Source organism: Octopus bimaculoides, chromosome 7, assembly GCF_046866305.1.
Source record: "Octopus bimaculoides isolate indiv1 chromosome 7, ASM4686630v1, whole genome shotgun sequence".
NCBI classification, from domain to species: Eukaryota; Metazoa; Mollusca; class Cephalopoda; order Octopoda; family Octopodidae; genus Octopus; species Octopus bimaculoides.
This window is the reverse complement of record NC_142934.1, coordinates 87,955,968-87,983,056: the sequence shown is the minus strand read 5'-3', so window position 1 is coordinate 87,983,056 and position 27,089 is coordinate 87,955,968.

Genomic DNA, 27,089 nt, shown 5'->3' with positions numbered 1-27,089 from the left:
GTTTCTCAAACGGCTTATAAACACCTTCCACGCTGAAATTGTTATATATGTGCGTATATCTATCTATCTATCTATCTATCTATCTATCTATCTATCTATCTATCTATCTATCTATCTATATATATATATATATATATATATATATATATATATATATATATATATATATATATATATATATATATATATATACATATATACATATATATATATATATATATATATATATATATATGTGTGTGTGCGTGTGAGTGTGTGTGTGTGTGTGTGTGTGTGTGTGTGTGTGTGTGTGATTATGTACTAAATAAAATAACAATATATTATACCAGATATATATATATTGGTGATGACGTTAACGGAAATATATTGCTTCGTAAATTATGGAGTAGCTGTGAAGGATTACATAGAATGATGCCAGAACCAATTTTGTTATATGGGTACAACTGTAATCAGTTCCTTATATCTTCTATATTTGTGAAATAAAGATTCAGAGCAATTTCGTTTTCTTTCCTTGCATAGAATTCTTTGAAATTTCTTTCGTTTATATTATGTTGTTATTCTATGCGATTCCTTTGCCTTCTCCCAACTTTTCTTCCTCAAACGTTTATCGTCGTAAAATCAGCAGCTCTATTTTCATTTCTATCTAGCTGCAAACCATCTTATTTCATTCCTATCAGCTAAATTCCCAAACACATATACGCACACACATTTATATATATATGCAAATAATATATACTTACATATACTTATATACTCACATATGTATATATACATACATGTGTAAATGCAAATTATATATATCATTCATATATGTACAAACACACAAACACACGCACGCACACACACACACACACACACACACACACACACACATATATATATATATATATACATACGTATACACGCATATATACAACCACACAAATGTAAATGTGTGTATACGTGTACGCATCGAAGAGTTATACGCATAGTTAATTTTGTGGAATTAAACATATTCTACCTTTGAAGTTTTGTATGAATAAAAAAATATATCCTCAACAACGACTTCTATATCTGTTCGTGTCATAAAATAATTTTTATATTTTTACACGACATGAAATATTCCAGATGGTAAAACCTATTGAAACCTATGATGATTATATATAAAATGTGTGTGTGTCCGTGAGAGCAAGTCGCTGTGTGCGTGTACTTGTGTGAAATTAGCAGAAGGCAATCCATGCAGAAGATAATTGTTTAGTTCTTCCAAAGGTGTACTTTTTATCGAAAAGTACACCTTTGGAAGTACACCTACGCAGAGCAGTTGCAATACTGGAAAAACGAACACACACACACACACACACACACACACACACACACACACACACACACACACACACACACATATATATATATATATATATATATATATATATATATATATATATATATATTGTTCTATTTCGTGGTGGCCATTTTTTGCCACATAAACACATGCACTATACTACATTTTTTTTTCTCTCGTTTATTTCTGTTCTTATTTTTATTATTTTAACTCATGTCCTGAAATTTTTTGTCACACATCTGTGACCTCTTCAGTGACACTTTTCTTCTCTCTTATAGGTTGTTGCTCCACTGACTCCATTCTGTTCTTCTAATATGTGCATCTTTATGTGCGCATGCGTTTTTGTAATTAGATGTCTGTGTGCGTGTATGTGTATGTGTGTGTATGCTTGTGTGCGTGTGTCAAGCACACAGACATACATACACACGCATGCACACACACACACTCGCACACACAGACTCACAAGCAAGGTCACAAATACATGCGAACATAAGGATACACATCCCTCCTAGAGAATAACCAGAGATCGAGGAGAAAATAGAGAGCGAGGAGGAGGAATAAAGAGAATAAGAGCTGCAGATATATATATATATATATATATATATATATATATATATAGAGAGAGAGAGAGAGAGAGGGAGAGAGAGAGAGAGAGAGAGAGAGAGAGAGAGAGAGAGAGAGAGAGAGAGAGAGAGAGAGAGAGAGAGAGTAAATATGGCAAAAAATCCGTGTACGAGGGCAATGTTAAAAACAATAATGTTGAAATGAAATTGTATCGATAATATATTTGGTAACCATAGGAGTATGATATTTCAAACTCTTGGTCTTGATTATATCCATTATTTACATTACACGTATTTTTTTAGAAAACTGAGCGGAAACAGTATTTCTATTCATGATTTAGTGTTCAATGACGCCAATAAAATAGAAAAAAAATATTTCGATGCAATCAATTATAATGTTCTCTCAACAAAATAATGTGCAACGACGTTAGAATAAACAACATTTTATATTTTGAAATCACACAGTTTCAATTGATAGACACAGTATGGAGATTATTACAATAATCATTTTCGTTGACCTCTTAACATAGCTATTAACATACTGTCACTGATCCTATCAGACTGGCTGTCCATTGTCTTCTTCGTTTGTAATGTAATGTTTTTTGTTACCACTTTTCAAAATGGCTGTTTTTTCATTCTGAAGATAAGGATCCAATCAAACTATGGACACAACAGTTACACAAGAACCGAATAAGGCGACTCCCGTAATTTTATTCATTTTTATTGATATGTTCTGTAAATTCAAAAACAGAAGATAATGTCTTTTTTGCTCTAATGTCCGTGCTTTTAAGCAAGATTCTTTACAATGTTGTAATTCCTGATTTTATTCACAATTTCCAGATTTTACCGGTTTTACAAATACATGCATGTACAAAACACACAGATGTTATATGTAACTACATACATATATACATATTTTTACATGTATTTATATGTGTGTGTATATGCATATACTTATATATGCATGTGTGTGTATGTTTGTATATGTATACACATAAAAGACGACGACGGATAATTACAAGTAAAGGAATGTATTCATATAAGAAAATTTTACTTAGCTGAAGTGGTCTTCTCTATACATCTGTTTCAAATTATCATTGAATATTTAGTAATACGATGCATATTATGTAAACAGGTGTAATTTTAAGACAACGTTACTCATAAACAAATAAGCGAATATGGTATCATCTATCAGGAATGTAGACAACTGAGTATCATGGAGCGTCAAATTCACAACATTGTCTTCAAAAACTAATGTTGAATGTATCAACAGAATTATTGTTTAAAAAGTATGAGCCGTAATAAATTGTTTAAGGAGAGAGAAGTAACAGACTACTTGTAATGAAATGTATAAAATTAGGTCAGAAAACGGGAAAATAGAAGAGAGTTTTGTATGATAGTAACGTGAAAGGAAATCCAGCTTCGGGTAGGCAGGGCTTCAAAGAAAAGTGAGTGGCTGTGGTGATAATGCAAAGAGGAAAGAAATAAGGAGAAAGCAAACGACAGCAAAGAAAATTTAGGAAATCTGAAAAGGTCAGTCGGCTGGAGTAAGAAGTTCACTCTCTGCAAACAAGTGTTAAATACTAAGTAGTTGAAAAGGTAGGGTTAAGCAGCTCATGAAAAAATACATTATCGGTAGCGATTGAGGGAACAGGAAATAAAAGACAAATATATTAAACCCCATCAAACTGTAATGAGATAAGCAATGTAAAATTGTCGCAGTCGCGCCTACTACTTGTATTTTGTATAGAGAGTGTATAGTGAGGCACGGAATATGATGGTGAGTTGCTAACAGGGTGTATGGACAACAGAAATAAAGAAGAAAAGGGAAAAAGTGATTCGTGAGATAAATAAGATGTTTGGAAATGTAGCTTAATTATAACGTTTAAAGAAACAAGGGAGGTCAACTACATAACGTAGATATGCAGAAGAAAATAAAAGAGCTGTTGGGGAGTAAATAGATATGTGAGAAAATAGAAGACAAACGTTGAAATGGATGCAGTATTACAAATCGCTGTCGATGTGATCAGATTGATTTGTGGTAACGATAAAAAGATTTGTAAAATGTATGGTAGCAGAAGGTAACTACGTCACAGAATTTGTTAATTGGAAGGCGTTCATTCTCACATAAAGCTTCTAGGGCTTTTCGGCACCATAGATTATATGATAGTTGACTTCCATGGTAAAGTATTCCAGTTTTAATCACAAGCCAAGAAATATAGGATATATACTTTGTCATCGTGATGGTGGATATAAGTTAGCTGCGCGGTAGAATTTCGTTTAATATTAGAGTTAGAGAGAGAGAGAAAGAGAAAGAGAGAGAGGGAGAGAGAGAGAGAGAGAGAGAGAGAGAGAGAGAGAGAGAGAGAGAGAGAGAGAGAGAGATAGAAAGAGGGAGAAGAGAGCTAATATGTGCTTAATGTCGATAAAAATCATAGATAATTTTTGTTGGAAATACAGCGTGCAATAGTAAATATGATTCTCAAGGGATAATTAATAGGTATTCCACCGCTGGGTATATATTTCCATTTTTCTTGAGCGTCAAACTAATACAAACTGTTCGTTGTTGCCTTACCCATAACTGTCTTCTGTTATATATATATATACTGAACCCTAATACTCCACAAATATAGCGGGTAGATATACGAAGTTCCTCATTTATATACGATATACGAAGTTATCACCAATATACGAAGTTCCTAGTTTTATCGTTAAGGTCATGAAACTAGTTAGAAATTCTAGGTCGATAACGAATGAAGTATTAGGTTTCTAGTTAGTGCCTGTCACACTCGTCAGAAAATTTCATATATCGCAAATCACAAAACTGCTTTATATAAAGGAAAGTTATTTATAAGAAAAAATAATGAAGGAGCAGTGATATATATTTCTGTCCCAATTTGATGATATTTCATCATCCCTGTGAATATTTTATACTATTAGTTTCTGCATTTGTTAGGTTTTTGTAATATGATATCTAGGATTATATCACCGTTCACAATACTCTGTATACACTTTATCAAAATATTTGAATATATCTTTAGCGGTTTTGTTTCTTCTGATAACATTCATTTTTCTCGGATATATTATTTTAATTTTAGTTTATTTAGTATATTGAAATTTATCGCCATGGATCGGAGCTTTATATATTAAGGGAGAATAGCAGAATCCGAGGAAATCCCATGGATTTCAAAAGCATATGTTGTTTGCTATGTATCAATTGATTGATTCATTTTCCCTAATGAGTGTGGAGCCTAATGGTCCGAGTCTTGCCCTTCATTTAAAGATGAAGAACATAGAAACAAAATACACTGCTCTCTGTTAGTGTACGGCATGTTAGCAACAGCAGTGTATTGAATTGGAATTCTAAAAGTGTCGAATTCAATTATTTCTCTGTCGTTTCATTATCTCTTACCAACAACAATGCGAGATATCTTAATTTCCATCATATGGTTGCATTTAGGGAACTCTCTGATATCACGAATGATTGTTATATCATTAGATTTGATTATGGTGGCTTATCTGTGTACTTTGTTGTTCTAATTGCATTTATTCAGGTAATTTATAGTGCCCGATCAATAAGTCACTATTCTATTGTCTTTGTACTCCTAAACACATAAAATATATTCAATTCACTTCTTTCATTGTTTTCTAACAATCAACCTTTCAATATTTATTTTGGTTTATTGTCAATATGTATGTAATGTAGTACGCACTCAGAGCCTGTTATTGAAGACCGGTCTCAGTCGAAAAACCACAGGATTTAGATAGGAGTTCCTTACTTAATATCTATTATTATTTATCAATATCCACACTTGCATAATTCTTTTAAAAATATTTCCTAGCATAGTCTTATCATTAAAAACCCCTCGCCACGTCTTTATACCCCGACCTCAACTATTTCAATTATCCTTTATATACCCCCTATTTGCCGGAAAATATACTCTCTGGATATCTTCAAAATTTTTTATATCTTGTTGGCGTACGGTCACTTTTTACATAGTTCACAATTAGTCTACTATGAAATATTTAGTCATTGCTTTCAGAAATTAAATAGAATTTCTCGTGTACATTATTCAATTTATTAGTTTTATATTTCAAGTAAAATTAAATGTGACAACTTATACATTCGTCAAGCAATTTATTTTTGATTAACTTAAGGTATAAAAACTTATCATTGATCATATTTATTATTAAAATCTAAATGTTACTTGATCTAAACCATCACTACGTTAGTTGCTTCTAAGGCGGCAATTTCGTCTGTCTTTAAGTTTTGAGGTCAAATTCCACCGAGGTCGACTTTGCTTTTCATCCTTTCAGAGTCGATAAATTAAGTACCAGTTGCGTACTGGCGTCGATCTAATTGACTGCCCTCCTCCCCCAAAATTACGGGCCTTGTGCCTAGAGTAGAAAAATGCTTCTAAGGCAGCAAACTGGTAGAATTATTAGCGTACCAGAGAAAAGACTTACAGGCATCTCTTCCGGTTTTACGCTTTGAGTTCAATTCCGCCAGGGTCGATTTCCTTTCATTTTTCAATAAAATAAATAGCAATTGAGCATTGCCTCCACTCACAAAATTCCAGGTTCACTACCTCTTGTAGAATCTAACATGTTTGCAGTCTCTGTTACAATTAAGTCTAAATAACTCTTTGCATGTGAATTGTATCATATTACTTTGATACATGTTTCAGCATAATTACCACAGAACCGCCATAGTTTTCTAATTCAATTGCGTCTCTTTAAACAAACCCATGACGTCTTCCGTTTAAGTATTCGCGTTTATTCTCTGCAAACGGCTTTCATTTTAAACGCTTAGATAATTCAAACTGCATTTTGCAACAAATAATGCCCACCACCTACGATGTTAGATAATAGAGAAAGTGTTTCAATGATTATTTTTAAACATATGTTGTGTGTTATTGATATGTGAATTGTTTGTGAGATATTTCAGTATCTCATATTTATCAGAATATTTACTGAAATAATTACAATTCTATTAGAACGTATGGAACATACACCTCACGCTACTAGTATAAGTGAATTATAGGATTTGTTGATCAAGAACGGGATAAAATAAGAAAATAGAAAGTAAACACTATTTGTTGTTTCAACTGCATATTTCTTATGAAAAATTAGATCAAAGCTACATAATGGGACGGAGAGTAATACCTTTCCGCAAATGATGGTTTAACTTGCATACACGTTGAAAAGTACAGAAACGGCGGGCAGTTATTGGAGGTGATTGAAAATCTGCAGATCCTAAATGCACAAGTAAGGTGAAATTTGTAAGAGATATACATTGAGTGATGAAGCTACATACTACCTAAAAAACGACTGAACCTTCTCGATTCAAGGCTGAAACTTGAATGGTATGAGCAAATTATGATTCACATTCCACGGAAGTGAAATTGCAATTTGGAAACCTAATTTATAATTAACCCTACACGTGGTTATTGAAATAGACAGAAAGAACATTTTGCAATCGCATGCATAAGTGTACTTTAGCTCATCATTAATTCCTTACAAAACGAAATGAAAACAGATGTATGTCAGAGGGAAAATATAAAAGCCATGGATTCACGTTGCCCATTCGTCTACATAAAATGTTCACTTGATAAGATGGGTGTACCACTTAAAAGCATTCAAACAGTCTTATTCTAATTGTTTCTAAGTCCAGCTTTTATATAAATACGAGGTGAATATTAATTATGTATGGCATCGTTAATTATATGCTGTGTTTCCTTTAAGTAATATAGAAATACTTGCTATTTTAGTTAGTGAAGTTTGAATATTGAGAATTGAAGCACATGAAAACAATAAGCCGACACCTAAACAAAATTACGGTAGGGAAAATCTAAAACAGGTTTAATGTCGGCGTTAATAATCCGCAGGACAGTGCTAATTTTGTCTCATATAAAACAAGTAGTTGTTTTTTGTTTTGTTAGCTATATACATTTAAAACTAAATGAATTGAACTTCAAAGTTCTATTCCTTTGCATAAATGTCATCATATTACAATAATAAGAGAGATCGACCGAGCGGTTCGAGACCTTCACTTTATCGCTTGTTCTGAAATCCGGTCACCAAAAAAAAAGACGTACAACATTTCGGTAAATATACTAACCTAGTCTCGAAAAATAATGTAGGTATGTCATGTTTGGAACGTTCATAATCAAAGGTCCTCTTTATCCGTACTGGAACTGATCATCAATAATACGAATGAACAACGTAGTCAATTCCTTCATTGATTTTAAGATTGAATATTGTTATCAATACTAGAATGCATAATTTGACTATTAATTTATTCATAATTTGACTATTAATTTATTCATAATTTGACTATTAATTTATTCATAATTTGACTATTAATTTATTCATATCCAACACAGCCAAGCTTCTTATATTCTTTAATCTCTTCTGCGTTTTATTTTCTGAACATTGTGTTGTGCAGGAACTCAATTCATAGGTTATTTCTGAAATCTTTTCATGTTATTATGATATACATTTCCCAGTAATCCAGGACTATAATACGGTAAATGGGAAATGAGTCCGTAGTATTTATTCTCACTTTTAGACATATTCAAGACCTTGTCCATACATAGCGTAATAACTATGCATGTCTATCCGCCCCTCTCTTCTCCTATCTCAATCTTGCTTTATCTCTGTCATTCCGTATCTATCCATTTATCGGTCTCTGTGTCTCTTTACACACTCACACACTCACACACGCATGTATATAATATATGATATATAATATATATATATATATATATATATATATATATATATATATATATATATATATATATATATATATATGTATGTATGTATATATAAACATTTATGTATGTAGTATATATAAAGCCTGTATGCCGTAAACATACTTCGGATTTTTCAGTCGTATATTTGTCGGTGGTTTGGCTTCATGCATAAGTCAACTTGTGGTAGTGCTAACAAACACATGCACTCGTCCTCATTCAAAGGACTGTGATTTACAGTTGGACAGATTACATACATATATACATACATACATACATACACACAGACACACACCACACACACAAACAAACACACACACACACACACACACACACACACACACACAGAGGCATACAGTTGAATTACGTACTTAAGTTGAGGCACCGTTATTATCCGTTATTATCCGCACAGTAAGGTGAATAAGATCAAATGAAGCAATAGGATATCAAGACGTTATGCAATACGACCGTTTCAAGCGACTCCATTTCATTGAACAATGCAATCATTACATCAATTTAAATGCAGCTGCACAAATAAATATAATTTTAACCAATTGGACACGTTAATATATTTTTTCTCAAGCACTTTAACAGAGCAAGGAGATGGAAAAAGTTCACCTTGTGGCTATTGTAACTAAGAATAAACTACACTTCCAAGGATGCCATGAGGCCCACTGGGATCATAGCTTGTAAAGGATTGTGGTTCATTTCTAATGAAATTAGAAATGAACCACAATCCACACGCACTATTTGTTTGATCTTCACTTTGTCTTTATTTCTGTTAGTGAATTTGTAAGAGTCCTTTTGTCACACTTGCTGTGACCTCTTCAATGAAGTTCTGCTCATCATGTCTCCAATTCTTACAGGCCTTTTTTGTCTTTCTGTGATATAAATGTGTATCTGCGCATGCGTTTGTAACTGTATCTGAGAGACTGTCTAAATTTTGGTATCTGTGTCTTGTGTGCATGTATATGAATTCGTACATTAGACTGTTTAACCCTGCGTCTTTTATTTTTGTACTCTTTTACTTTTTTTACTTGTTTCAGTCATTTTGACTGTGGCCATGCTGGAGCACCACCTTTTAGTCGAGCAAATCGACCCCAGGACTTATTCTTTGTAAGCCAGGTATTATTCTATCTGTCTGTTTTGCCGAACCGCTAAGTTACTGGAACGTAAAGACACCACCATCGGTTGTCAAGCGATGTTGGGGGGACAGACATAGACACAAAAACACACACACATACATACATATATATATATATATATATATATATATATATATATATATATATATATATATATATATATATATATATATATATATATATATATATATATATATATATATATATATAATATAGGATAAATTCTTTATAAGAATTTATCAAGTAGTCAGCGTGAAAAAAACCTCATAATGAAAAAATAACGAAACATTTCGTAATGAAAAAATTCATCGTTTCTTCATAGATATATTTAATTATATATAAAGGGCATTAACTGTGTATTAATGCCTCATGCTATCGAGGGACTAAATAAGTAAAAAAAACTAACAAAAATAAGCAACATATTTACCGAAAGCGAAGGAATGCAGCTTTTCAAAATGTATCTCTTAAAAACTTTCATTATGAGGTTTTATTCGCGCTGACTACTTGATAAATTCTTATAAAGAATTTATCCTATATTATATTATAAATAATTAGAATATATTCAGTGCTGAATATTATTCTGTATAAGCACATGTTACCGAGATGCAACTGGATAAATTCAAATCTCTTTCAGGGATATATAATTGTGAACAAAAGTCATCGTTGCTGTGATGGCTACATCGTGGTAGGTTGATTCTTGTTTATTATTATATATCTTGACCATACGTGTACTGATGAACAAAAGAATACAGGTTACTTCACAGTTTTTTTCTGTATTTGATTTAGAAACCAGTGGTCTACCGTTGAGTTAAATGTTTTTAAGAGATAAATTTTGAAAAGTTGCATTCCCTCGCTTCGGTAAATATGTTGCTTATTTTTGGTAGTTTTTTTTACTTATTTAGTCCCTCGATAACGTGAGGCATTAATACACAGTTAATGCCCTTTATATATAATTAAATATATCTATGAAGAAACGATGAATTTTTTCATTACGAAATTTTTCGTTATTTTTTCATTATGAGGTTTTTTTCACGCTGACTACTTGATAAATTCTTATAAAGAATTTATCCTATATTATATTATAAATAATTAGAATATATTCAGTGCTGAATATCATTCTGTATAAGCACATGTTACCGAGATGCAACTGGATAAATTCAAATCTCTTTCAGGGATATATAATAGTGAACAAAAGTCATCGTTGCTGTGATTGCTACATCGTGGTAGGTTGATTCTTGTTTATTTTTATATATCTTGACCATACGTGTACTGATGAACAAAAGAATACAGGTTACTTCACAGTTTTTTCTGTATTTGATTGAGAAACCAGTGGTCTACCGTTGAGTTAAATGTTTTTAAGAGATAAATTTTGAAAAGCTGCATTCCCTCGCTTTCGGTAAATATGTTGCTTATTTTTGGTAGTTTTTTTTTACTTATTTAGTCCCTCGATAGCGTGAGGCATTAATACACAGTTATATATATATATATATATATATATATATATATATATATATATATATACATATATACGAGGGCTTCTTTCTGTTTCCGTCTAACAGTCCACTCCCACGGCTTTGGTCGGCCCGAGGCTATAGTAGAAGACACTTGCCCAAAGTGCCACGGAATGGGACTGAACCCAGAACTATGTGGTTGGTAAGCAACTTACTTACCCCACAGTCACTCCTACGCCCACGTATTTAATTTTCTTTTTACTTCCGCTTTAGCTGTCGGATTTCAGAGTGGAGTAGAGTGAGAGTGTGTTAAAATTCCACGTTCTTTTCTGTTGATGTAGCTTATTTTCTATTATGTGTGCAATTACCGTAATCTGTGTAGGATTTGTGTCTCCTTTATTTGTCGATAAGATTCTAACATCTATGTTATCTACCGTGCCCCCATGTCCAATTTTAGCATGTTGGTATAGAAGTGATGACCTCTCCGCCTCCTCGAATTCTTGCGAGCGTTCACTCATCCTCTCAGCAATACTACTGGCAGTCTCTCCTATGTATGTCGTTGCCAAGTTTGTGTACCGCCCCTTTGTACATATGCTATACATGTAAGTCACATGCTACTCTGAGTTTCGTCTGCGAGCCCACAATGTTTTCAGGTACGTTATAATTCATTCGACTGGAATAATATATGTTTATATCTATATCTTTATAAATCTATCTCACAACCCAAACCTCTCGCTGTAAAACTGTCTCTGTTTTTCTGTCCGTGCGTCAGTCTGCCTGCCTCTCTCTCATACACTCATGCATACACACACACACACACACACACACACACACATAAATACTCATGCACAAAAGCACACAGTCAAATATATATACACATACATGTCCATATACTGTTTTCCGGCTAAACTCCAAGTCAATGTTTTTGACATTCTCCATCAAATTTTAGTTTCATTTCGTATTTCACAAAAAAAAAAAAACTTTTCGCAGTTTATACTGGAATGATGAAGAATTTCCTATCTCCAGTTTTGTGCTCACCAATTTTCAGTTTAAACACTGTTGTACGGTAACCTCCTGTTGCTTTGATGAAAGTAAGTCTGTATAGGCAATGGTATATCTGCCCTTTGACTAGACATTTCTTAAGCTGTATTGACTCATGCTTTTATATACTGTACTTAATTTAGATTATGCCAAAAGCAGATGATATTTTTCTGTTAATAATGCATTATTTGTTAATTTTTATTTTTTAATTTTTTACCGTATATATATTTACAGTCCCGCACAATGTGATACAATATTAAACCGGATTTGCATTCTTCTTTAGCCTTTCTAAGTAAACTAGCCTCCAGGCAGAAATGGTGTAAGCGTTCCCTCAGGTGTAATTGTAATGATACAGTGGCATCGTTTGTTAGATCTAGAGCTTTACATAAAAATAAAATGTTCCTACAATATTTCTTAACGCGCAACACAGTTTGGCATGAGGATATATAAGCGTGTGTGCGTGCGTTTGTGCATATGTACATATACATACACGCGTACACACATACGCGTATATATTCGAGTGTCTGAAATCTTTAACAGCGAAAGCGCTTACACAAGAAATGCACACTAGATAAAAACATCTTCCCCAATGGTTAATGACAATTCTGCTCTGTAAATAATATTTGAAATAGTTAAATAAATAGTTAATAGGTTTTTAAAAGGAGAATTCTTCTTTAAATTTTGTGAAGGTACCAAGTATATTCATTTTCAAAAACACTTTCATAAATGTAAACGTGTGTCAGTATGTATGTGTATGAGTATGTGTATGCATGAATGTACGTATTCGTTTTAATGGGGAAATACTGAATAAAAATCATGGGTTAAGAAGCAGAAAAAGCCGAAGTTTCTCGTGCGATTAGCCCCATACATTCCATAATGATTTTGTATTCATATCTTCTATTCCAGGTGGTTTTTGTTTTTGTTTTGCCCAGTACTTATAAACGCTGTTAATTACAGATTTTGTGTATATCAAGTTCCGCCATTGAAAACGAATTATATTTCGTGTTTCGACACTATCGTGACGGATACAACACACGCACACACACACACACACACGCACACACACATATACACACAACACACACACACGCACACACACTTCCACACACACACACACATACGCGCTCACAAACACACACGCAGAAACAAAAAACACAAACAAATACATGCACACATACATACACACGTGTGTGTACGCACATATATTTGTGTATGTATTTATATGAATATATATATATATATATATATATATATATATATATATATATATATATATTTGATAAATAAATTCAAAAAGGGATAAAACTCTTTTACAAGAATTTTATCAAGAAGCCAGTGTGTAACAAAATTCATAAGGGAAATTTCTATTCCCAAGAATATAATTATTCGTTTATATTTATATAAAGTGAATTATTATTATTATATATATATATATATATATATATATATATATATATATATATATATATATATATATATATATATATATATATATATATATATATATACATATATACATATACATATATATACATATATACATATACATATATATACATATATACATATACATATATATACATATATACACATACATATATATACATACATATACAGACACACACATATACATACACACACATGTATATATACATACATATATATATATATATATATATATATATATATATATATATATATATATATATATATATATATATATATATATGAATATGTGTGCATATATAACTCTGTGTGTGTATATTAGTAAATTTAGTAATCATCCAAAAGCAATAATAGATAATTTAGTTCATAGTATATCATTAAGATTGTCTAACCTATCCGCTAATAATCTGGTTTTTGAAGAGGAGGCAAAGTTTTATAACTCTGCTTTGTTGGAAGCAGAATATAATGATAAGGTATACTATATTAATCCAGATTCTGCTTCCTGTAATGTTGATGTTAATAATATTAATAAAATTAATAATGTTAATAATATTAATAAAATTAATAATGTTAATAATTGGAATAAGGGTAGTTATAAAACTACTACTACTAATAATAATAATGATGTTGATAATGTTAACTTGTTTAGAAAGATTAAGCATAAACCAAAATCCAACGGTAATGTATCAAGGACTGATAATGGTGGACTTGAGTTTTTTTATGGATAATAATGGAAGTTATAATTCTAAAAAACAAGATAGTTTATGGTTTACGGTCCCATATGGGAAACAAATTAGATCAAATTTAGTTAGTTTATTTAGGAATGTAGTTAGTAAATATTTTCCCAAAAACTCACATTACTATAAGGTCATTAACGCGCATAAGGTTAGGTTCGGTTTTTCTAATACCAAACATTTAACCCAAATTATCGCCGCTCATAACTTTAGACTTTTAACCTCCAATTCTAGTCATGATTCTATTGATATAAATATAGAGAGCAATAATATTAATACTAAAGACAATGTTAGAGATAATTTTCAAAATAAAAAGGATATTGATAATACCATTAACTATGGTAATAAATTAATAGAAATTTCTGAAGATAATCCTAATAGAATTAGATTCCTTAGTGCAAATGCTAAAACTAAAGACATTGTATATAGGTGTAATGTTATAACGGATAAGAAGATTTGGAGTTATATTGGAGCTTCGTCACTTGAAGTCTCGAGTAGAATTTCTAATCATTATTCGACATTTAGGGATAAGAATAAACAAAATAGTACGGCGCTCAGTAGTTTAATTTGGAAATTGAATCATGAGAAAAGAGATTACTCCCTTGAATGGTTGATAATAGGTAAATCGATTCCGTACGACAAGGGTAGAGATACCTGTTCTTTATGTAACTTGGAGTTATTTTTCATACTTTTTTCCAAGGGTCACTTAATTAATAAAATTACATTTAAAGCTTATAGATGTCTACATATGTATAGACATACGTTTGCATTTTATGAATGAGAATATTTATATATTTTACTGAAATATGTATAGATATACGTTTGCATTTTATGGATAGGAATATTTATATAATTTACTGGAATTAGGTCTGTTGCATAAATATAAGAGTGTATATGTATGTATGTATGCATATATATGTGTATGTATCTATATATATATATATATATGTATGTGTGTGTGTGTGTATGTGTGTGTGTGTGTGTACGTGTGTGTGTGTACGTGTGTGTGTGTGTGTTGTGTGTATGTATATATATATATCTGTATGTGTGTATATATGTATATATGTATATATATGTGTATGTATGCGTATGTGTATGTTTGTGTATGTATATATATGTATATGTGTGTATGTGTGTGTGTATATGTATGTATATATGTATATATGTGTGTATGTATGTGTATATATGTATATATGTATATATATATATATATATATATATATATATGTGTGTGCGTGTGTGTGTGTGTGTATATATGTGTATGTGTATGTGTGTGTGTGTTTGTGTGTGTGTATATGGGTGTGTATAGTTAATATATTAAGAATATAGATAGGTGTATTAGAAAGTCACGATATGTATGAGGTATAGTTTTTGTTTGGGGATTTTTTCGGTAAAGACCGCTGTTTCGGTGAAGGGGTTTTGTTTTGTTTACATTCGTAGGTAAAGATGAGTTTGTTTGATTTTATTCAGTTTTTTTTATTTATTATTTAATATTTAATGTATAATATATAAAAATATATATTAGAGTGTGTGTAGGTATAGTTAGAATATAGATACGTGTAGTATGAATTACCGTATGTGTGAGTTAGAATTTTATTATAGGTGGGTTTTTCATTGAAGACGGTTTTCTGTTCTACGGATATTGAGATGTAATATAACGTGATAGTACTGAGGGATATATATTTTTTTTGCTGAATTGATATAAGATTAAATTTTATTTTAATTGTGTATATTGGTATATACTAGAGTTCTTTAGAGTGAATTTATTAAGAACATTATCATCATTATTATTATTATTGTTATTATCATTTAAGTGTGTTTTTGTTTTACTCTAGTTTGAATGTTATAATTTTAAAAGATTGTTTTCTATGGCATGATTTCTTTCTTTCTTTTTTTCTTTCTTACATTCTTTATTTATTTATTTATTTATTTATTAAATTTGATATTTATTTTGATGATTATTACTCTAACGGATTTTATAGCGTTCTGAATTGAACAGTAAATGAAATTATAATATAAAATTTTTAGGTTTAGATTTGAGGAAATTTACCGTTTGCTCGTTCATTGCACATTTGGGATGGAAAGTTGTGTGCCATCTATTACTATTTGATCCTGATTTGTATATTTTCATGGGTCAACTATGAAAATTAGATTTGAATGGTTTCTGTTTTTTGGGGATGTGTATTGCTAATAATAATGATGGTGATGATAGCAATAATAATGGGACCCTGACGAGATGGAGTATCCTATATTTTATAATATTTTATAATATTTTATGATATGTATTAATCATTCTGGATGTTCTCTCGAAATGTACATAGGTCTATTTATTTGTTATTATTATTGTTATTGTTGTTGCAATAAAGTATTTTGAACAGATCAATTTTGAGCTCTATTTAAAGTTGATATATATTCAAAAACTGAACTGTGAGTTTTTTGCTAAGATTGTTAACAGATACTATATATTTTACCAAATCTTTTGGTTAAAAAAATATATATTTAATATATATATATATATATATATATATATATATATATATATATATATATATATATATATATATATATATATACCTATACATAAATATACATACATATACATACATATACATAGATATATGTGTGTGTGTGTGTGTGTGTGCGTATGCGCGTGTGTGTATGTATTGGAGCAATTCAGGATATTCCCACAAAATAGACATAGTTTCGATTAAGCTTAATAGCCATTTATTAATTTTCTAACTGTTAAAACGGTGCGGAAATTGTGGTTGAACAAAGTGGAAAATATATTCATCAAAACAAGAGGTTATATACTGGCGAGTAGTAGATATAATTAAGAGGTATTTCAAAGTGATAGAAACTTTAATAAAAAGTAATGAATCGGATTGGATATATATAATGTCTGACGATTTATGCAATTAATGGAGGTTTGGTGTAAGGTAAACTTCTTTTACCTTTTCCTGGAGGTTCCGTGACCTCCAAGACGAAACAACCAGCACCAAATGGACTACTGTCGACAGGGAGTCACCATATTCATTCGGCACCCCTAAATGCCGCATCACCTCCGCAAAAAACTACATATCTACCTACATACAATATCTTTCAGGAAGAAATACGATCTATCCTATTGCTGTACCAACTTCCCCCTGCACCACCTGCACCAAGGCCAGCGTCACCAAATAACTTTCAAGAACAGCACCGCAAATCACCAATCTGCAACGATTCTTCATGCCTGTCTACCAGTATACCTTCACTCCTTCTACATAACCACAGAGTATATACGCATGCGATGTGCGTTACTCCTCGCATACATCTATATACTGTAAGCACGCGGAAACATGCGCGTTGGCATGCATATGTGCGCACGCGCGTCCATGGGTGTTCGTGTATGTGCATACAAACATTTATATATGCGCGTACATGCTCATGTGCGCGCGTGTGCTTCTACTCGTGTGCAAATACATACGCGCATATCCACTCATATGTGCGTCTGCTTGCATGAGTAAATGCGTGCGCATGCGTGTGTGTGTGCATGCGTGACTGTACACCCATGCACACAAACATTCACACGCACATTAATGCAGGAAACACGCAGACGCTTGCGTGCACAGATATATAGGTACATGCATACACATGCACATATGCATACACACACATACATACACATCGCCCATTCGTACCTCTTCCCCACTGCAAACCACGCGACTGATTTTCTGTCAACCATGCGGCCTATTTAGTGTTCCCCATGCGGCATTTTCCAAGTAATTGCTGTAACCGAATTCCAACATCAGACTTTGATACCGCGTGACTTTTCTCGACCAATCGCAGGCTAACGACCGTAATAAACATTGACTGTCTTCACTTACCGTCACATTCAAACTCCAACGGCCGAAGATTGGCGTCACGCTTGAAACTGAGAGTGCGAAGGATTTTAAATCAAACTGCTTTCATCCATACATGTAACTTCCAATAAATGAGTTGAGTGCCTTCTTTGGTGGCTTTACTCATTCCTATATATATAGCTTTGTTATATGATTATATATGCTAAACATCTGGATCACCATGGATATATATATATATATATATATATATATATATCGTAATATATGTATATATATATATATATATATATATATATATATATATATATATATATATTTATATATATATATATATATATATATATATATATATATATATATATATATATATATATATACATACATATATATATATATATATATATATATATATATATATATATATATATATATATATATTTAAAGAGAGAGAGAGAGAGAGAGAGAGAGAGAGAGAGAGATAGATAGATAGTTAGATAGATAGATAGATAGATAGATAGATAGATAGATAGATAGATAGATAGATAGATTGATAGATATTCTGATGAGCAGTATTCCACAGGTTTTGATCGACAGAATCTAATCCAGCAATACAATCCCTTACCTTTACGAAATGTAAGGAATTGTATTCTGCCCATATCTCTAATTAGTGTAATGAAACGACAACTGAAGCTTCAAAATTTGACTGAAGTTAAGCAATTATGTAATGGATATAGAAGTATCATATACAGAAAAAAGTAGATTTAAAATGAAGGAATGGTTGGTATAAGGTTTCGTATTCAAATAAATATACAAGTATAAAACGATTTTTTAAAATATCATTCGCCCTTAATATTCTCTAAATTTTAAGTTACAGCGATACAATTATGTAGTAAAGGATCATAGACTTTTAAGTGTACGGGGTGTGTTTTGAAAAAAAGAAAAAGAATCCTATATTTAATAACGTTTTTGCTTCATTGAATATTGAACATGACAGTTTTACATTTGTCGTGGATTCAACACATGCTTGATGCTCTAGTATATTGAGTTAATTACATCTTTCAATTTCTCCATAAAAATCAAATCGCTAATGACAGCTTGTGTTAAAATACATCCGAATTTAATGCCCTGGAGATCACGCAATTTCAGCAAGCATTCACACAGATAATGTATTGAAGAGAAAAAGCAATTACACACTCGACAGACGAAACATTATTTTTAAGTATTAATTATCAGGGAGCCAAACTGAAGTAAATAAACTGAATTCAGTTTAACTCGTGATTACTTTCAGCAGTGTATGATAGCAGGCTCTCATAAGCTTTACAAAATTTGTTAAAAAGCCTTGCAGCATTTTTTCCTACATTTTACAAATCCAACCGAGTTTAACGTTGCCAGTCATAGTTTCATGGTCAATGAAAAAACAGTGAAGTACTGAAATTGACCATATCGACCAAAATGTTTTGCTCTAAACTTGCTGACTTCGGGAATAAGTTCAGTTTAACATAGTTTCAATATTTAATAATGTTGTGTAAACAGAACATTGGAATCATCATTTTATCAAAAATGTTACTATAAATAATAAATAATAATAATATAATAATAAATATATATATAATAATAAATATATATGAAATTAGTTCGGATAACTCCACTACATGCAAATATATAAGGCAGTCCAGTAAACGTCAGTGCCTGACTTGTTATTTATATTGTCGACATAATAAGGAAAAAAAAAAAAGAAAATTTTAGATTTGCACGCACATCAGTTAAACGTACGTTGTATACACATCAGTTAAACTTACGTTAAAATTGCGTGATCTGTAGGGCATTAAATTCGGATGCATTTTAACACACATGCTGTCATTAACGATTTAAGTTTTATAGACAAATTGAAAGAAATAATTAACCCAATATACTAACGCATGAAGCATGTGTTGAACTCACAACAAATGTAAAATAACTGAATTGCATTAAATGTTTTACTTGTCGTATAAGTGAATTGCATTGAAACTGAAAAAAAATCTCATCGCAGTTGTGTCATGAGAATAACGTATTCATTTGTAATATTTTACAAAGTTTTAAGCTAACGTCCTCCTTCCCACTTTTCTGATGAGCGTGTCAGTGGTCACTGACGTTTTTAGGACACGTTGATAAGGCTGCCAGTGGGCTGTCATTTATAGCCGATGTTTATATCCATCGTGAAGTGCATCGCTGGAACACGCACACACACACTCTCACACACATATATACATATACACGCACACATATACACACATAAACACACACACACACACACACACACACACACATACATACATACAAGCACACACATACAAACACACGTATTCAACCATCAATCAAGCTATCCATACACATGGTACAAACTTGCATAGAGACATAAGTATGTACATGCATATAGTAAACACATATTCCACTTTATCGAATGTTAAGCCATAATTTTCTTCCAAAATATAAATGAATTATGCAGTAATAATGAGAGCTGTATCAGACATTCATTTATTTTTTTTGTTAAGGAAACGTTATGTTGTTATCGCGAATTCATCTTACACAGATTTTCTGTATATGTTACCATAATTCATGACATGAATTTATGATTCGAATGTATTGATATATAACTGATTAATTGGAAAGAAATACAATGGCAGTTTTGTCATGTTGTTGTATATAGTAAGCATCAGGTTCATCATAGATCGATATATAACCAAAAAGAAGAAAACAAAGAAATTGCAATTAATATAAACAACAAGGGAGATTCTGTCTTACTGACGCAGTTTAAAACATTTGAAGTTCCAAAGGGTTATGATATAATTTAAAATTATTCAAATGAACCCGTTAGAAAATTATGTAGATAGTAGACAGACTTCCTTCAAAGTAATCATCATAGCATAACAGAAACAGAAGTGTAACTGTATATTAAAGAGATCAGTGAGAACCAATTTCTGTCATTGAAGTATAACGAAATGAAGGAATACTAGATATATTCCAGAAAGCAGCTACATATATATATATATATATATATCAGAAATAGAAAATCAAAACAATAAATTGAACAATTATAAATTCAATTCAATTTAAATATTCTATACAAACCAATGACATATCTCATAGAATACAGCTGTTTCCGTTTCATTAATAAAACGAATTTTTTCAAGAAGAATGAAATCCGTTTAAATATGTAATGAAGCTTCATGAGATTAACATACCTTCTTAGCTATTTGACGAAAAATATCATGTTTATTTTATTTACCTATTGAAGTAACATTGTTATTGATATAGGTAATATAAACCAGAAAATTCTTTGGATATTTAATATCCTTGAAGTGTATTTTACACCTAGCTAAACTGTTATATATATATATATATATATATATATATATATATATATATATATATATATATATATATATATATATATATATATATATATATATATATATATATATCCTGCCTACTATAGGCACAAGGGCTGAAAGTTTTTATGGAGAGGGATAGTCGATCACATCAACCCCAGGACACAACTGGTACTTAATTTATCGACCTCGAAAAGATGAAAGGCAAAGTCGATCTCGGCGGAATTACATCTCAGAATGTAGCGGCAGACGAAATACCGCTAAGCATATGTTACATATATATTTGTACACACACATAGTACTCTGCAGCCGGTGGCTATGATGTAGAAGATGCTTTCTGAAAGTATTTCGGTGTGAGATTGATTGCGAAATCATGTGGTTGCAAGTGGAAGATCTTGTTCACACAATTCACCGCGTACCTAGTACCAATACACATATCATACTATATACATATATACATATACATACATACATACATACATACATATATATATATATATATATATATATATATATATATATATATATATATATATATATATATATATATATATATATATATATATATATATATACTAGCAGAAATACCCGGCTTTGCCCGGGTTAAAGAGAATAATGAAATCTAAAAACGCCGTCTAGACTACGCAACCCTCAACTGTTAGTAGCTACGATACCATATTTCTACATTAATACCTCTCCAATCCATGCCAGCATGGAACATAGACATTAATTGGAATGCCAGTCTCTCATCTAGGAGGGCCTTGAAATCAATGTTACCAACTGGGGACTATGTGTGTCGTAGTGATAATAAAAAGACTCAAAGGAGGTCTGCAACGAAATAATTTTACTCAACACTGTGCAAGTGAATCAGTGGAGGCAAAGATGCGTCTCATTTACTTGACAAATCATACGTTCTAAAAGATATTGTATTATATCAAATTGATTTTTGTTCCAAAAATAATTTCTACTATTCCTAATATTGTGGCACGATTCCCACATTGGTATACATTATTTTCTGTGAAGATAATGTATTCTTTGCAGGCCAGGTAAAATACTTGGCAGCATTTCATAAGCTTTTAAACTCTGAGTCCAAATTCTACCGTGTTTAACTTTGCTTTTCATCCTTTGGTGTCAATAAAATAAGTTCTACTTGAAAAACGGGCTCTGTTTAATGGACTTAGCCCCTGCTCGAAACTTGCTGGACTTGTACCAAAATTTACTTTGAATATTTCTCTATACCAAAGAAGAAGAAGAAATGTTTTCTTCTCGAGCTCATAAGGGCCGGTTTCCCGGTTTCAGTGGCGTAGAAATTCCCCACCTGGACGGGACGCTGATCTATCGCAAGATTACTCACTTTTGCCAGCTGAGTGCACTGGAACAAGGTGAAATGTAGTGTTTTGCTGAAGAACAGAACGCATCGCCCAGTCCAGGAATCGAAACCACAATCTTACGATCATGGGTCCAAAACCTTAACCACTAATCCACGCGCCTGTCCATTCTCTGTAACGAAAACCACCATTACAGTTTATAAATATATTTCTGTTGTAGCTTTCAACCAATTTTCACTCCAAAAATTATTTGCTGCTTTGCATAATTATGATTTGAACCCAGAATGATGTTATATAACTGAGCCACCATTCTCATAATTATTCCAACCCACACATTTGGAAACGTCCTTAATTTTGCCACATCAAATTCATTGAAACCAAATTTTTTTACGACGAGATTTGAAGTCTAGAGGAATTTTTTGGCAACATTTTTTATCTGACAACCATTTCCAACAACATTATGCTTACAAATATAGAGTTTAGCAAAATATACATAAATACGTTTAAAGCTACTCTTCCCAGGTCGACTTTGCCTTTCATGCTTTCTTTAAAATAAATTGCAGTTGAACACTAAGGCCAATGTATCCGACTTACACCCTCCTCCGAAATTTCTGGCCTTGTGCCACAGTTGGAAACCAATACCTTCAGAGCTACATAGGCGGCGAGCTGGCAGAATCGCGAGCACGCCGGCTATGACACTTAGCGGTATTTCATCCATCTTTAAGTTCAAATTTCGTCAAGAGTGACTTTGCCTTTTATTCTTCTGGGAGATGATAAAATAAGTACGTGTTGTGCACAGGGAGGAATGTAATTGACTTAACTCTACTCCTAAAATCGTTGGCTTTGTGCCATAATCTGTGCAATATACAGGTGAAAGAAAATTAGGTATATAGTATCACATCATTGTTATAATACTTAATGTATCAAAATTATTAGCAAAATTATTAGTTAGCCTCATTTTTAATATTTTCAGTGTCATTAATCATAATAAAGCATTTATCATAATATTTTTATCGTAAATTTTAATTTTTCTGTTTAACATAAATGAGTATTGAAGATGTTAACTTTTTTCACAACCGAATACCTGCATTTGCACCACGCTGTATTTAAAGCTTCAATAATTGTAGAAAATTTTAAAATAATTAACTTCCCAATGAATATTAAATAACATAGATTTAATGACATTTGTCTTGAAGTGTGAAAATTCAAATGAAAGTAATATTTCTATGATATAAAATGATTGTCACAACTGGTTACTTATTTGAAAGTGGTTGTATCAATCTCTCCTCTAGGTATATAAGCTAATAAAATGTTCGTAGACGTAAACAAGCTTACAAACCTCTGATATACATATACAAAACAACAATATTACGATAAACAAACACCCGTGCATATACACTTTATAAGCACGCGGAGTCTACGTCACATCTCGACTAAACAAATTAAAGCCAAATTATGGCAACGCATACATTGCATTGATTTCTTAATGTATAATGTATAAATTCAAAATTCTTACTTTGGATTAATTCTTAACTCGTGGAGATGTTACATTCGTTAACATTTGTGATTTCCGAAGATATAGCGAAACAATGATGATAATATTAATGTCCCGTTATTCGTGAAAGCGATGACGTCATAACGTACGCACTATATTACTCTTTACCTGGTAGCTTAAGGACATTTTCTTTTCGCCTAGAAATTAGTTAATTTATTTCACGGCGATGCTTATATACATTTATATTTAACCTGTTTCAAAATATATTATCATATTTTTCTCATATAATTACGAAACTAATAACGGGAATGAAATTTTACCTCCCAGTTTATCTATCAGTAAATTTCCACAAGTTAAATAAGGATTTACATAATTGACGCCTTTCACTGTATTTACTTGTTGTTTTCGTATTGTCATATTTTCCAAGAAAAACATAATCATATTAACGGTATATTCAAATACTACAAATGGGAGTTCAAAGGAGTTAGAAGCACCTAATATAGCTAATCTAATTATATGATATGTTTACTCTCAAACATGTTAGGAAAAATATTAAAGAACGATAATTAAATTTTGAATATTGCACCAACAAATATGCCTTTCGTCTTGAAATTAATATTATATAATATTCAGGAGAGAAAATATATTTTGAATGGGATTAAGAAAACAGCCTCACAGAAGCAGAAACAAAAGCATACAAGATCATATACAGGCATATTTTACATTCGTATAAATACATACATATATATACACATATATACGTACATACATGCATACATAAATATATGCATACATATATATCTATATGTGTGTATGTGCGCGTGTATATATATATATATATAAATATATATATATATATATATATATATGTATAAATATATTTGCCTATACTCATATCCATGCACACACACACACACATATATATACATACATTCATACGTTTAATATATATTATATATATTTGTGTGTGTGTGTGTGTTTTTGTGTGTGCGCGTGTGTCTATATGCATATATACATACATATATAAATACATACTTATATATGTATATATTTGCATATACGGGTACAGGACGTCACAAAAACTAAACAACATGAAATACGAAGGCAAAATTGGGTATGCGAATAACGAAAGAAACAAATAGAAAGCAAGACAATTAGCACAAAGAACGACACCTCATCAGTTGTCGGTTGTTCATCTACTCCACATTTCGAGAATTAACCACAACATGAAGCTTCGAAAAACAGTTGCTCCCACCAACCAAAATAAAATTTCGGATACGCGGACGGTGAAAATTGGTTACAAAGACATGACAGTGGAAACATAAAACAAACCAAAGGAAAACAAACAAGGAGGGCCGTTAGGCCAGAAGAGGAAAGGTAGCAAATGCTGGAGGATAATTCTTTGACAAGAGAAAACATGGGAGACAGATTAAAATGCTTCTGGTCTGCGTGACAGACTGAAGTAAAAGAAAGATGATCACGTGAGGAAAAGAAAGATGGACGACGGTCGCGTGTGAGTAACAAGCGAGAATAAAGGAGGAGGAGGGAGTGAGAGAGCGAGACAAATAGAAACCGGTGAAGGGGAGGAAAAAGAGTTAGAGAAAGGATGAGAGAGAAAAAAACGAAAGGGGGAGAAGGTGAGAAAAAAGAATTAGAGAAAGCAAGACAGAGAGAACAGTACGGAGTAGAGTCGCATCAAAATTATTAAGATAAACTTACTTGGAAATGGATGCGTTGCAATCATATAATATATATATATATATATATATATATATATATATATATATATATATATATAAAATTAAATCTATGATTTATGTGAAATTTATGCATACAAGACACACGCCCTCTTGCCGAGCTCACTCAACACCCAAATGTGCGAGCATTACTCATACCGAGGGCATTATTAGTTATACATTAACTTGTCATTCAACAACCATGAAGTCTTACAAAGTTGACGTGAAAATATGTGCGTAAACTTTCCGTTTGGATACATCCATACATACAAGCACACAAGCAGACTAACACATATACACACATACATAGTATAATTAGTCTGTTTATCCGCTTAATTGTCTCCCTCTCTCCCTCACTGTGTGTGCATGAATATATACATACATACCTACATACCTATGTATATGTGTATATATGTATGTATATATATATATATATATATATATATATATATATATATATATATATATATATATATATATATATATAGAGAGAGAGAGAGAGAGAGAGAGAGAGAGAGAGAGAGAGAGAGAGAGAGAGAGGTGGGGGAGAGAGACAAAGAAATAGACATTATAATGGTAGATATAGAGACCGAATAACAAATATATAAAAAGAAAATTTTGAATGTTACTTGGATGATTGATATATAATGAATAATTCACAGAAAAATTCAGTGTTGAAAAATAATTACGAGTAATAATATCGGATTCGATTCAATCAGGAATTGCATCTTATTTGCGAAAGCTGTTCTTGAAATCAAACTAAATCAATGTAAACAATTGCACACACACAGGCACACACACACACACACACATATATATGACAGGTTCATTTCTAAAAGCTGATCATATCTAAGAATCGTCTCTGAT